General features: G+C 41.8%; 1 pseudogene; it reads right to left on the bottom strand.

Annotated features, from left to right (window-relative positions):
* LOC131478694 (histone-lysine N-methyltransferase PRDM7-like) overlaps positions 1-11,842 on the bottom strand; it is a 63,962-nt pseudogene extending 52,120 nt beyond the window's left edge.
* Between the last annotated feature and the right edge of the window lie 1,664 nt (positions 11,843-13,506).

Here is a 13,506-nt window from a genome sequence, read left to right as displayed (position 1 = left end):
AATATCTCAAAATGAACTTTAGCTACATTTATGCCAATTTACAGGTCAAGAAGAGTAGCTGTCGAGAAGTACCTAACAGTACACCTGGTTCAAGCCAATTGATATAGGCACCAGCTTATCCAATCTCCAAATCAATTATGCTCAGGATATTGTCGTTTTCAGCTTTTATCACCATCATACGTTTTGAATAGCCATCTGATTTCACGTCTTCCTAACCTCATGTATGCCACCAAATTCTCCAGTTGTATTTCATCCTGTCTGTGCTTTCCTATATTTTCCCTTAACGGTAAACAGATTGATAAAACATACTTTCCTAAAGAAGCCCTATCGACCTGCTTTCGCAAATGTTGTTCTCCAGATTATCTTTCTAAACGCCCTCCCCTTTGTCATTTTCATTTGTGCAGAGGAAATTGAAAACCATCTGGAGAGAAACAGCCTCAAATGATGTGATCTATCCCCAAATACACTAGAAACACAGACACTGCTTTTCTCTTCAGTATTCAATCACCTCACATAGTTCCCATGTTTGCTGATACTTTAAAGAATGCCATGTACCTGAAAACACTTTGCAATCTCAAAGGACAACTGGACTGAACAGTGAGTTTAAACAAAATGTTACTTTCTCATTAAAGGAAAGTCCAGCGGGCCTTTATATAATAAAATCAGTAAGAAGAAATCATCAGGAACAGCAAATTTAGTAAGCACAACTGGCTCAAAGAAGGGCCAGAAAGCAGTGTTCCATCCTAAGGAATCAAACAGCTCAGGACAGCACTCTACACAAAAACTTGGTAAGAAAAATAATTTCAGGAGTTGTCTCTCTAGGCCCACTAGGAAGCCCAAGGAGGGTGAGGACTCATGAGGATGGTCAAGCTGTGAGGGATGCAATTGCATGCTTGGTTCACAATCAACACAAAACAAATAGAGCCTCTAGAAACATGATTACATTTTAGGCTCTTTGGGGATGCTCTAAAAAAAAAATGATTGGGATCAGGTTACTTAGCCTATATGCAAACACTTCATGGAGATGAAGTCAGTTGTCCTAGGAGTGAAGACACCAGTTACTATGCCTGTTTCCAATGGCAGAGTGCCTGGGTTCCAGAACTGACCCTATCTCTAACTCTCGCAAATTGTTGATATACAACTTTAGTAACACTTGGTGAGGAGATAAGTGATTGAGGTCTTACAACCCCCTGGGAAAACTGAATAAAGCTTTCTGATCTGAGACTGATTTGGGTGCTATCCAGGTTACTCAAAAAGTGAACCTCCCCACCTCTCTCTGCCTTCTGTATGCTTTGATTCTCTGAACTGCTGTGTCAATCTCTAGATGTGTCTTTCTTTGCCGTTTAAATAAACAGATATTCAAACTTCAGGGGAAATGAATTAAAGCCAGAGATTGTAATAAAACCCAAATGTCCATGCAGTTTTTCCTTGTTTTGAAAGCCCTTTATTTTATTTGAAACATTAAACCCAAAAGAACTGACAACTTTACTGACTTAGTCTCTCCATCTCAGAACTCAGAAGAAAGCATGAGAATGAAAAATTTCAGATGTACAACTTGAAAGGAAGAAAGGGTCAGACATACAAAGAGTTCAGTGAGACTGAGGATGATAACTACCTGTGTAAGTGAACCCTTTGGCACATCTACAAAGAAAAATCCCATAGTCTGAATTGAAATTCCACTTGTAATTTGGTCTTACATCATTCTGTCTTCTGGTAGCTTGGGGTGCAAAACTGAGGCTGAGTGATGTGAGCACTTGGCTGCCTCTGATGCTCTCTATAACCAGCAATGTTTGGTATACTTTCCTAATCCCTTCCACTCTCATCTCCAGATTGTGAGAAGTGTCAGATATGCTTCCTGAAGAGCTGTGTTGCTCATGGACCCCCCGTGTTTCTAAACAACAATCCAGTGGATAAGGGATATCCTAGTCGCACTCTCCTCAGTGTGCCCACTGGACTTCGAATTGGCCCATCGAGCATTCCGGAGGCTGGGGTTGGAGTATTTAATGAAGCATCTGATCTGCCTTTGAGCTGCACTTTGGTCCTTTTGAGGGCAAGATCACAGAAGTGGAAGAGGAAGCCGACAGTGGTTACAGCTGGCAGGTAAGAAGCACATCCCTTTCCAGTCTGATGGCTTTTCACCTGCCTAGCATGAGACTGGATCATGTGTCCTTCTACATATTATGGCATGAGTTGAGCCAACATGATCAACCAGGCTGTAAAGATTAGCATAGGGCTCAGCGTCGTGGCCTTGTGGCTAAAGTCCTCACTTTGAACCTGCTGGGATCAAAACTGGGCACTCTTTCTAATCCAAGCAGTTCCACTTCCCATCCAGCTCCTTGCTTGTGGCCTAGGATAGCAGTTGAGGATGGCCCAATGCCTTGGCACCCTGCACCTGCATGGGAGATCCCAAAGAGTTTGCTGGTGCCCAGCATCGGATTGGCACAGTACTGGCTGCTGTGGTCAGTTGGGGGAGTGCCCCATCAGATGGTAGATCTTTCTCTATCTCTGTCTCCTCCTCTCTGTACATTTGGCTTAATAATAAAAGTAAATAATTCCAAAAAATAAATAAATATTAGCCTAGAGATGATCACTGGGCTGTTAAAAACAAAGCAGTGGCAACCTCCTCTATGGGCTTCTACTGTAGGGAAATAAACCAGAATAAACGTGTACCAACACTATGTAAAGTCTCAGCATGTGTTGGACACATGTAATGTCACAGAACATGATGATAGAGTTATTAATAATTCTGCTGAACTACATCCATTTCAGAAACGTATTAACCTATTTTTTTGAAACTCAGGTAGCTAAATTCAGGAACAGCTATGAGTAGGTGGATGGAAAGGATACTTCTTTGGTCAACTGGATGAGGTAAGAGCCATGGCATGTTACAACTACAGAGCATATTTCTCTCCAAGACAAGACCACTTTCCTTTCTCCTTTACTTTCCTCAGTGACTTTTACATTATATGTCCTCTCTCATGTTTATTCTAATGACCTGTGAATGTCATGACCAGTTTCTAAAAACACATTCCTTATAAAAACTATTTCTTTTTTTAATCATTAATTACATTGCATTATGTGACACAGTTTCATAGGTACTTGGATTCTCCCCACCCCTCCCCAGACCCTCCCACCATTGTGGATTCTTCCACCTTTTTGCATAAACACAGTTCAAGTTCAGTTGAGATTCCTCCATTGCAAGCATATACCAAACATAGAGTGCCGCAACTGATTGTCCAGTCAAGTTCAATGGCTTCTTGGGTATACCCTCTCTGGTCTGAAGGCAGAGCCAGCAGAGTATCATCCCAATCATTTAAAAGCAAGGGAACTTGAGCATTTTTTCATATGTTTATTTGCCATTTGGGTTTGTTTTTTTGTGAAGTGTCTGCCTATTTCCCATGCCCATTTCTGGAGTGGCCTGTTTTTTTTGACATTTTGGTTGTTATGTAGCTCTTTGTATATTCTATCACCTATGTAGTGCGTGAATGTCTTCTCCCATTCTGTGGGTTACTTTGTTACTTTGTTGATTGTTTCCCTTGCTGTACAGAAGCTTCTTAGTTTGACGAGATCCCTTTTGTTTATTCGGGTCTTGATTGTTATTGCCTTTGGTGTCTTTTTTGGAAGTTGGGACCTACCCCTAGATCTTGCAGAGTATTTTCAACCTTTTCTCCCAATGGTTTGAAGGTTTCTGGATGTAGGCTTAGATACGTTATCCATTTAGATTTGATCTTAGTGTATGGTGAGTGCGTACAGTGAGAGATTGAGTTGTTTAGCATTTAGATTCCTTTGACTTCTTTTTCTTGTCTTATGGCCTCAGCGAGTACCTCTAGGACTATGTTGAATAGTATTGGAGGAAGTGGACATACCTGTCTTGTTCCAGATCTCAGTGGGAAGGGATCCAGTTTTTCTCTATTGAGTATGATGCTGGCGCTGGGTTTTTCCTATATTGCTTTGATTATGTTGTGGATTTTGCTGTCTATGCCTACCTTGGTTAGGGTTTTTAGCAGGAAGTTGTGTTGGATTTTGTCGAAAGCTTTTTCTGTGTCTATTGATATGATCATGTGATTCTTGTTTTTCAGTTTTTGGATGTGGTGTATCACATTATGGATTTCCATATGTTGAATCATCCTTGCATTCCAGGAATGAATCCTACCAAATCGGGATGAATCATCTGTCTGATATGTTTTTTTGAATTATATTGGCTAGGATTTTGTTGAGTAACTTAGCATCAATATTCATCAAAGAGATAGGTCTGTAGTTTTCTTTCTCTGTCTGGTTTGTGAATTAAGGTAATGTTGGGTTCATAGAACGAGTTTGGAAAAGTTGCTTCCTTTTCTATTGTTTGAAGAGTTTGTAAAGGATTGGGGTTAGTTCTGTTCGAAATGTTTTGTAGAATTCTGTAGCGAAGCCGTCTGGGCCTGGCTTTTCTTTGAAGGGAGATCTTTAATCACTGACTCAATCTCTGCTTCAGTTATGGGTTTGTTCATTTCGTTTGTTGCCTCTGGGCTCACTATTGGCAGGTGGTGAGAGTCTAAGAACTTTTCCATTTCATCTTGCTCTTCTGATTTGTTGGTGTACAGTGCTTTGTAGTAATTTCTAATTATGTTCTTAATGGTTGTGGTGTCTGTTGTTATGTTGCCTTCTTCACCTTTGATGCTATTAATTCTTGCTTTCTTACATAACATAAATCACTATGCTTAACAAACAGAGCACAAAGATGGGCCTTGAGAAATCTAGATCAACTGGGGCCATTAGATTCACTCTTTCCCTAATTAGCATTGATTAAGCCCTTCCAGTGCCAAAAATTTCCTAAATACATGAAAATTCCATGAGATTGGTGCCTGGCAGTAATGTTTCTTAGTCTTTTCACAATTATACACTGTCAGAACAACTTCAGACATAAGACCTTCAATCGATGAGATGGTGAAAGATAAAAAAAAAAAAATAGAGGAAAAGCTGGGTTCTGGGGACAGTCATTGTCATGCAGTGGGCTTAGGCAAAGGCAGTGACTGTGAAGCCTGCATCCCAATTACTGGTTGCTCTACTGCCAAACCAGTGGCTTCCCCATGCATCCAGGGAAGTTTCACAGAATGTCCCCAATCTTTGACCTCTGTGCCCACGTGGAAGACCTGGCTGAAGCTCCTGCCTGCCACTGTGTCCTTTCTGTGTCCCCACTCCACCCATTCTCCTGGCATCTCTGTCTTTTGCCCCTTGTCCTCTTTGCTTCTCTGCCTCTCAAATGAAAATAAAATACTAAACTTTATGAAGTGAAAAAAAAAAAAAAAACTAAACCTGGGATGTGGATGAGCGAAGGAAGCTGCATCTGGACTACGGTTTCTGTGAGCAGTTCTGTGAGAGGATAAGAAACAATGAAGACTCCTCTACATTTCTGGATCTGGATTTTGGATTCCCAAGATCCAGGAGAAAGATCCAAGAGAAAGGACTCCAAAGGATTGCCTTTGGGAAAGCTGAGTTGTGGAGCATGTGTGGAAAGCTAGATGTAAGGAGTGTGTCCACTCATCCAATTCTGTAGCAGAAATCTGAATGAAATTTGCAGTTTAGGGAAACTCTGTGTGCTTCATGGCAGTCAACGTGGGAGTAAGGTGGGCTTGGGTTTTGAGGATGACTAGTGAGGAAGGAAGGAAGAAAGCATGCATATCACAATGAACACTATATCTACAACTTGTACCTGGGAGTTCACTGATCTCATGAGAGAGGTATATGTTTGCAGGGAGAGCTCTTGCAGAATTGGGATTCAAGCAGGGTGGAGGCTATTACAGAACACATGAGATTTAAACCTGACAGAGCATGCAAACTCAGTATTTATCTCCACCCTAAGTATGTGAACTGTGTCCGGAATGATGAGGAGCCGAATTTGGTGGCCTTCCAGTACCACAGGCAGATATTTTACCGCACCGGCCAGGTCATCAAACCAGGCTGTGAGCTGCTAATATGGTATGGGGATGAGTATGGTCAGAAGCTGGGTATTAAGGCAAGCAACGAGAAGAAAAAGAAGGGAAGAAAAAGGAAGAGCTCACAACAATGAGAGGTAAGTAGCACTGTTGTTTTGAAATAAGCAAAGGAGATCCCTTGGGAATATTTGTGATTCAACTCTAAGGAGTCAAATGTAATGTAAGGGCTGCCAAAGTTCAATTCAAATGTGATTTTCATTTAGCAAAAACAAAGACTTACCTATCAAAGGAAAGGAAGAGTTATACAGAGACTCAAGCACAGAGATAGAGAGAGATAGAAATGAGAGAACACCACCTACAGTTTTATTCCCCAAAAGCTGCACTAGGGCATAGTATGGCATCCTTTGGCTCAAGTCCTTACGTTGAACATGCTTAGATCCCATATGGACACCAGTTCATGGCCTGATGGCTGCACTTCCAGAATCCTGCTTGTGGTCTGGGAAAAGCACTTGAGGATGGCTTCAAGCCTTGGGATCCTACACCCACATAGGGGACCCTGGAAGAAGTTCTTGGTTCAAGACTTTGAATGGACACATCTCTGGTTATTGTGGCAACTGGGGAGTGAATCAAAAGACAGAAGATTCCCTCTCTATCTCTACATCAATCATGTATCTGCATACTATATATATAAATATATAATATAATATAATATTTATAGATATATATACATATACATATATAAATACAATTAGATTAATGATGCACCTGCCAATACTATCACTGGCTTGAGCCAGGAGTCTGGACTGTATCTAGGTCTCCATGTATTTCAGCACTTGAACCATCTTGTGCTCTTTCCCCGGGTACATTAACACACAGGAGATTGGACATGCAGCAGCCAGAGCTACATCTAGTGCTTCTACGGCATACTAATGTCATAGTCAGTGACTTAAACCAGTGTAACCTAATACTGACCCATTTTTATGTCTTTGACTCCTGGGAACAATTGAAACCATTTTCATTTAGTTCTTTTATTTGTTAAATACTTGGTGCACAAAAATATCCCACAACACCCCTTTTGGAGAGTGCACAAGACAAAAAAAAAAAAGTTCTTGGTCACTTTGCAGCTCTTCTACTATGGAAGTTCCTTCTGGATCATGAACAGTTTATTTTACATTTTCTCCATGCTCCCTCCCCCACAACCCCCTCTCAAAAACGCGTATGTTTCTATTTAGTCTTTGTTTCAATGGGATGTTGTCATGTGAATTCTGTGCTTAAGACTGTCCATGGAAATGGAGATTTGCTGAATAATACAATTGAGCGAAATATGAGTATGAGCACAGCCAAGTGTTTCAGATTAGGTCTGGTTTTCATGTCTGTTTGCTTCTCTAAAAAGACTTTTCTATTCACTTGAAAAGCTACAAAGAGAGAAGAGAGAAATCCACTATCTGCTGGCTCACTTCCCAAATAGCCCCAACAACCAGGGCTGGGCCAGACTTAGGTCAGGGCCAAAGAATTTCTTTCAGGTTTCCCACATAGTGGCATCCACAAACTAAGGCCATAGTCTGCTGTTTTTCTCAGGGGAGTTGCTCAGAAGTAGCATAGCTACGAGTCCAGCAATCATATATACAGGCTGGCAGCACTGCAGTCTGAAGCTTAACTCACCTCACCATCACGCTGTTTTCCCCCATCTAGATTTTCCTGATGAAAAAAGACTCTTGTGGAGATTTGGGTCATCACACTGAGGTTGATAGAGTCTTATGTGTAAACCTATCAGAGGGCAGTGGGTATCTGAAATTGGGGTCAGAGAGCTAGTCAGTCAATGGAGGGAAGTATCTTTGAAGTGGGAAGTTCCAATGCATAAAAAATAGGCAAACACTGATTGGTCAATAGAGAGAGGCATGACAGCTGAGGATAGTCTTTCACATGATTTGTGTGACAGGGAGGAAAAGGAATCCTTGGTGTAGGCATGAGGCAGTGGTAGTTAGGTTGTCTCAGACTCAGGAATGGGCATTACTGTCCCTTGCCTAGCCAGAGCAGTAACACAAAACATCAAGTTGCACTTATTTTGGGTTGATAAACACAGATCTACTCGTAGGTGCTCATCTTAAACAAAATGTGTCTTCCAAATTTGTAGATCTCCTGTTGTGTGGCTTCTTCCTTCATAGAGCTCTTTCTGTTCATAAAGAATGTCAAGAAGGAAATTCTACCCTGAGTGATCAGAGTTCTTTTCAACACAAGAAGATAGCCTCAAGTAACTTTTCAGACAAAGTGCCAGGGATCCAAGTGAAGGCTGTGGGGGAACAGAGAAGTACAGGGAAACATGAATGAAGAGGACATCCTCAACGGATATAGTAGAGGTCCTGAGGTCTAAGCTATGAAGGAAGTCAAAAAGTGAAACTACAGAATGGTAGTTGTGTTGCATTGGACTGGTTCCTATGTGAAAAGGTCTGCTGCTACATACAGACCTTTTGGATTTCTAAAGCTGTCGTAGAAAATTTTAAAAAAAGATGATTGACATACCACACAGGATCACTTGGTGGATGCCAGCTGTTGTTAGTACATGAGGAACAAACAGTCGGACAGACTTAACCCAAGTGAAAACAGGTAGCCAGGCTGCTTGCCTGTATCTGTCCTAACCTCAAACCATCTTATTTTAGAAGCCACAATATAGTCAGAGATCCATCCTGGTCACCTATACTCTCTTATCTTCTCCAGTCACAAGTCCTTCATTTGACATGCCATCCTTAGTTACTGTACTTGGGACTTCTCAGAAACATCTGCAAGACAGCTCCTGTAACCAGTGAACCACTCTCAAGGGGATGGGCACAATCTGATCCACATAGATGCCATGACAAAGCTAGGGATGAGAGGTCCATAAAAATTCCAAACCCATTTCAAAAACAAAAAAGCAGAAGGAGAAATAAGGGCCATTCTTTTTTTCTTCCAGCCTCCACCCAAAAGTCAGTGGAGTCCTTGAGTGAGAGTGAGAAAAAGAGGACAATCCCACAAGAGGCTAGGCAGTCAATGAAGAGGAAACATTCAAATCATCTGTGAGGGTAGCATTCTCAAACAGAGTAGGGGCTGAGTATGGCAAGTGTTTGCAAGGCATCGGTGATATGTCACAGATTATTATCTGTCACCAGAGTTTGCAAACTGGGAAGAAACCCAATGAGTGCAAATAATGTAGGCAAGGCTTCACACAAAAAATCACACCTCACCAGGCACCGAAAGACTCACAAGGGAGAAGTTCTCAATTTGAAGGGAGTGTAGGAGGGTTTTCACACAGAAGTTACATTTCATCACACACCAGAGGACACAGAGGGTAGAAGCCATATGCTTGCAGGGAGTGTGGTTGAGACTACACTCATCAGCTTACTAGAGAACACATGTGGGAAGAAGCAGTGTGTTTGTGGAGAAGGAGAGTAAAAGAGAGATAAAATCATCTAACAGCCAACACAAGCCAGCAGCCTTTAGTTCAGAGGAGTCTTGAGATATTTGAGTCATGAATTTCTCCAACAGTGTACTGACTGAAGAAATGTTTAAGCACGTTTCCACTTTCATGATGAGAAATGGGTTAGAGAAACAGAGGAGTGTTGCTGAGATTTTTGGGGGATGTTGACTTGTCACCCTTAGATACATCTTTCACCAAACTGTTTTGTTCATGCTAATGAATGTTGTCTGCATACACACCTGAAGACCAAGTTACATGCCACCTCTGCTACTACTGTTTAGGACAGAGGTTCTAGATCAGGTTTCCTTAAGACTTCATGGAGCTGTAAACCTGTATTTCTTTTGGGTATATGAAAGGCAGATCTGTTCACGGACTGTGGGAGAGAAAACTGTTGTTAGATACACTTTGGGTTTAGGAGAGGAATCTTATCTCCAGTGAAGCATGATGGCCTCTCTTCGACTATGGCTCTGATATTGTTGCAAGAAATGCCATCTTCTGGTACCTCCGCCTGCTGTTTCCAGGCTATATACCCTCAGTGTTGAAGACCAACAGATGTATGGTGCACTTACATGTAGGTGTTTGCATGACTATGTGAGTGTCATGAAAATGTGTACCTGTGTGCGTGTCAGGGAATTGTAATGACATATGTATGCATGTGCCTGTGATCATGAGTAACACATATTCATGTGTGTGCCTCTCCTATATGCTAATTATAGGAGAAGCCGATGCCCCTGAGACTGCAAGGACCTGAATAACATTTGTTGGCTGGGTGTGTCTGAGGGTAGAGAACTCCTATTGCGTCTGATGGGGCTGGGGAGAAACAGTGAGAATAGTTCCAAAGTTTCAGGGCCTGACCAGTCGTGGGTAGACACACTGCAATTATGAATCCATCTACACAGATGCTACACCCAATACAGGGACACCTGTGGCTCCCAAGAGGGGCTGCACAGAACTACAGATGAGTTGGTACTAGTTCCAGATCTAGGGGGAGAATATCTCAGGTCACACAAGGGCTCGGGAAGCAGTACTCATTTGGCTACCCAGAGATGCTTTGGACACATATTTCATGGCAGTTTTTCAATGGTTAGGGTGAGAAAGTACTTTTGACTTCTGCTGAGACTTGATTTGGGGCATGATACATGATCTAATTCTGAAAGGGTTCCATATGCTGATGAGAAGAGTGTGTAGTTTGTAGATATTAGGTCAAATATTATGCAAACTGTCTGTGAAGCCCATCTGCTGGGTAGCATGATTTGACTTAAATTTATGTTTGTTGACTTTCTGTCTGGGTGATTCATTCTGTGTCATGCTGAAGGAACTCTGATACGGAGTGTGATGTCTCAACGATTTTTTGTCACCAATATTTATTTGAAATGGATCAGAGGTAGAGCAACCAGGACTCCAACCCATGCTCATGCAGAATATGGGCAACACAGGTAATGGCTTAAAGTACAGGTTAAGTTACAGGTAGTGGCCACAGTGCTGACCCCTCCACCAGTGTCTTAACCACTAGAGCAACTGTTATTCATCTGGTTCTCATTGATCCTTTGAAGTTCAGTTTAAATATTTCATGAGGGAACTTTTTCTTAAACTGATGAGGTTTGGACCTTGCCTCTGGACCCATCTAGCCATCCATTCACACTTTCATCAAAGTTTGGCTTTTTCCTTTGTAGCATTTAATACAATCATATGTAATAGCAGTGTCATCTGTAGGATTCAGTGTTCTATGTAATAGGGAACATTTCTCTTGGCAATCACCACATTATCATGGATCCAGGACATTTTTTTTTTGTATGTTGTTCTTCAATATTCTCTTCTCATGCAGTTCCTTTAATACACACATTCATCTTACTAGCTATTTTCAAAGGGCTACATAGGTGGGGAATTGTAGAGTTTTTGAATCTTGGTGTGGGTGACAGAGGCTGATGGCCAAAGAAGATTAGGGTTAAGTTATTTGGGAAGCAAAAAGTGAGTGAGGTGGAAATTCTCCAAACAGTCTTGTAATGAGGCTGCCCCCCACCTCCCATTACTACAATGTTCTATTTCCACCCTAAAGTAAGTCATGGGACAATCATGTATTCATTGATGGAGCCATTTCACTAGGCAATCCATTCTATTAGGTAAACATCAGCTCACAAACCCAGTTCCAGAATGATTTTGCAGAATGAGAATGCTGAGGAGAACTGTCACATTTTAATTACATGAGGCTTCAGCGTGGAGATGACTGTGTTCTCCCAAGGCACGTCACTGAGTACCAGGAACATCCTCCAACATGGACAAGAACTGCACAGGCTCCTTTCAGTCTCTGCAAAGGAGGTTCCGTCTGCATAGGCCAACACTATTTCTTTTTGTTACTTATTTCCCTTCTTTTCCTTGGCTTCCATTTCCATGCAGCTTCTTTACCTGCACTTGCTCCTCCTCCTTCTAAATAATCCTGATGCTCATCTCTGCAGGGGCCATGAAACCAGAGAATCGCCATGGGGGCAAACTGCATGTTGTGATTGAACTGTCAGTTGTAAGTTTCCTTCCTCTTGGCTAACAGGTGTGCATTGAACAATCTCATAAATTTTGTAGAATTGAGCCAGACGACTTATGTATAAGGCATATTGTGAAAGCAAAGACATTTCTTCCTCCCAAGACACTCTGGTTTTGGAAGGCCTGCCCACTGCTCCACCCGCATGCTGGCTCATGGAGAGCAATCAAGGCATATTCTTTTTTCTTTACTGTGGAAGAATCTTCCTTTTACAAAACAAAGCCAGGCCTAGCACGGTAGCCTAAAGTCCTCACTTGCACAGGCCAGGATCCCATATGGGTGCTGGCTCTAATCCCAGTGGTCCACTTCGCTTCCCATCCAGCACCCTGTTTGTGTGGCCTGGGAAGCAGTTGAGCATGGCCTAAAGCCTTGTGACCCTGCATGCACATGGGAGACCTAGAAGAAGCTCCTGGCTCCTGGTTTCAGATCAACTCCGCTCTGGGCATTGTGGTCACTTTGAGACTGAATTATTGAACAGAAGATCTCTGTCTTTCCTCCTCTCTGTTTATCTGCCTTTTCAATAAAGGAGGCTGAATGGGACTTCTCTCCTTGACTACTCCCTTCCTCCACATTCAGCAATAAAAAAAAAAAAAAAAAAAAAAGAATGTGGAAATTGTGATCTCACCCAATGTCCTGTAGCCCTGGACCCTATTCATCCTAATCACCTATGTAAAAATCACCAAAAATAGGATAAAATAAATAAAAATTAAAAAAATAGGAGAAGGTGACAAAGAAAAGCTTTGCTGAGATGTTATCCTGAACTCACAATCTTTGCTTTCAGAATTTGGAATATATCACACGATTCTCTTCTGACCTATAGTCTCCTGTGAGAGATCAGCTATGAATTTAATTGTACTTCTTCTATGTGTCTATTGATCTGTTTTTTTTTTTTTTTTTCATGTACATTGAAGGATTTCTTCCTTGTGTTCCATTGACTAGAGCTTGATTATCTTGCATTGTGGTCAAGATTACTTTTGGTCAAAACACCTGTAGGGTGTTCTGTGCCCTTCCTGGATGTTAATGTCCATTCTTTCTGCAGTTTATGAAATTTCTCATTTGTTACTTCATTGAATTTGTTCTTTAAAATAGATTTATTTTATGTTTATTGGGAAGTCAAATATATAGAGCAGGAGAGTCAGAGGAAGATCTTCTGCCTGTTGACTTACTTCCCCAGTATCAGTGATGGCAGGAGATGAGTTGATTCGTAAACAGGAGCCAGGAGCCTCTTCTAGGTCTCCAGTCTGGGTGCAGCATCGCATGGTTTGGGCCATCCTTCACCGTTTTCAAGGACACAAGCCAGGAGCTGTAGTGTTAGTCGGGTCGTGGGTATTAGAACTAGTGTCCTATGAGTTCTTGATGCATGAAAAATGATGATTCTGAACTCTAGACTACCATGCCCTTCCCATTGAATTCATTTCTTTGTTAAAGATTTATTTATTTTTGTTACAAAGTCAGATATACAGAGAGGAAGAGAGACAGAAAGAAAGATCTTCCGTCTGATGATTCACTCCGCAAGTGAGTGCAACAGCTGGAGCTGAGTCAATCCATAGCCAGTAGCCAGGTGTTTCTTCTGGGTCTCCCACATGGCTGCAGGATCCCAGAGCTTTGCG

The sequence above is a fragment of the Ochotona princeps genome, chromosome Y, assembly GCF_030435755.1.
Source record: "Ochotona princeps isolate mOchPri1 chromosome Y, mOchPri1.hap1, whole genome shotgun sequence".
Classification (NCBI taxonomy): Eukaryota; Metazoa; Chordata; class Mammalia; order Lagomorpha; family Ochotonidae; genus Ochotona; species Ochotona princeps.
The sequence above is the reverse complement of the archived record's forward strand: the minus strand, read 5'-3'. Positions and strand labels throughout refer to the sequence as shown.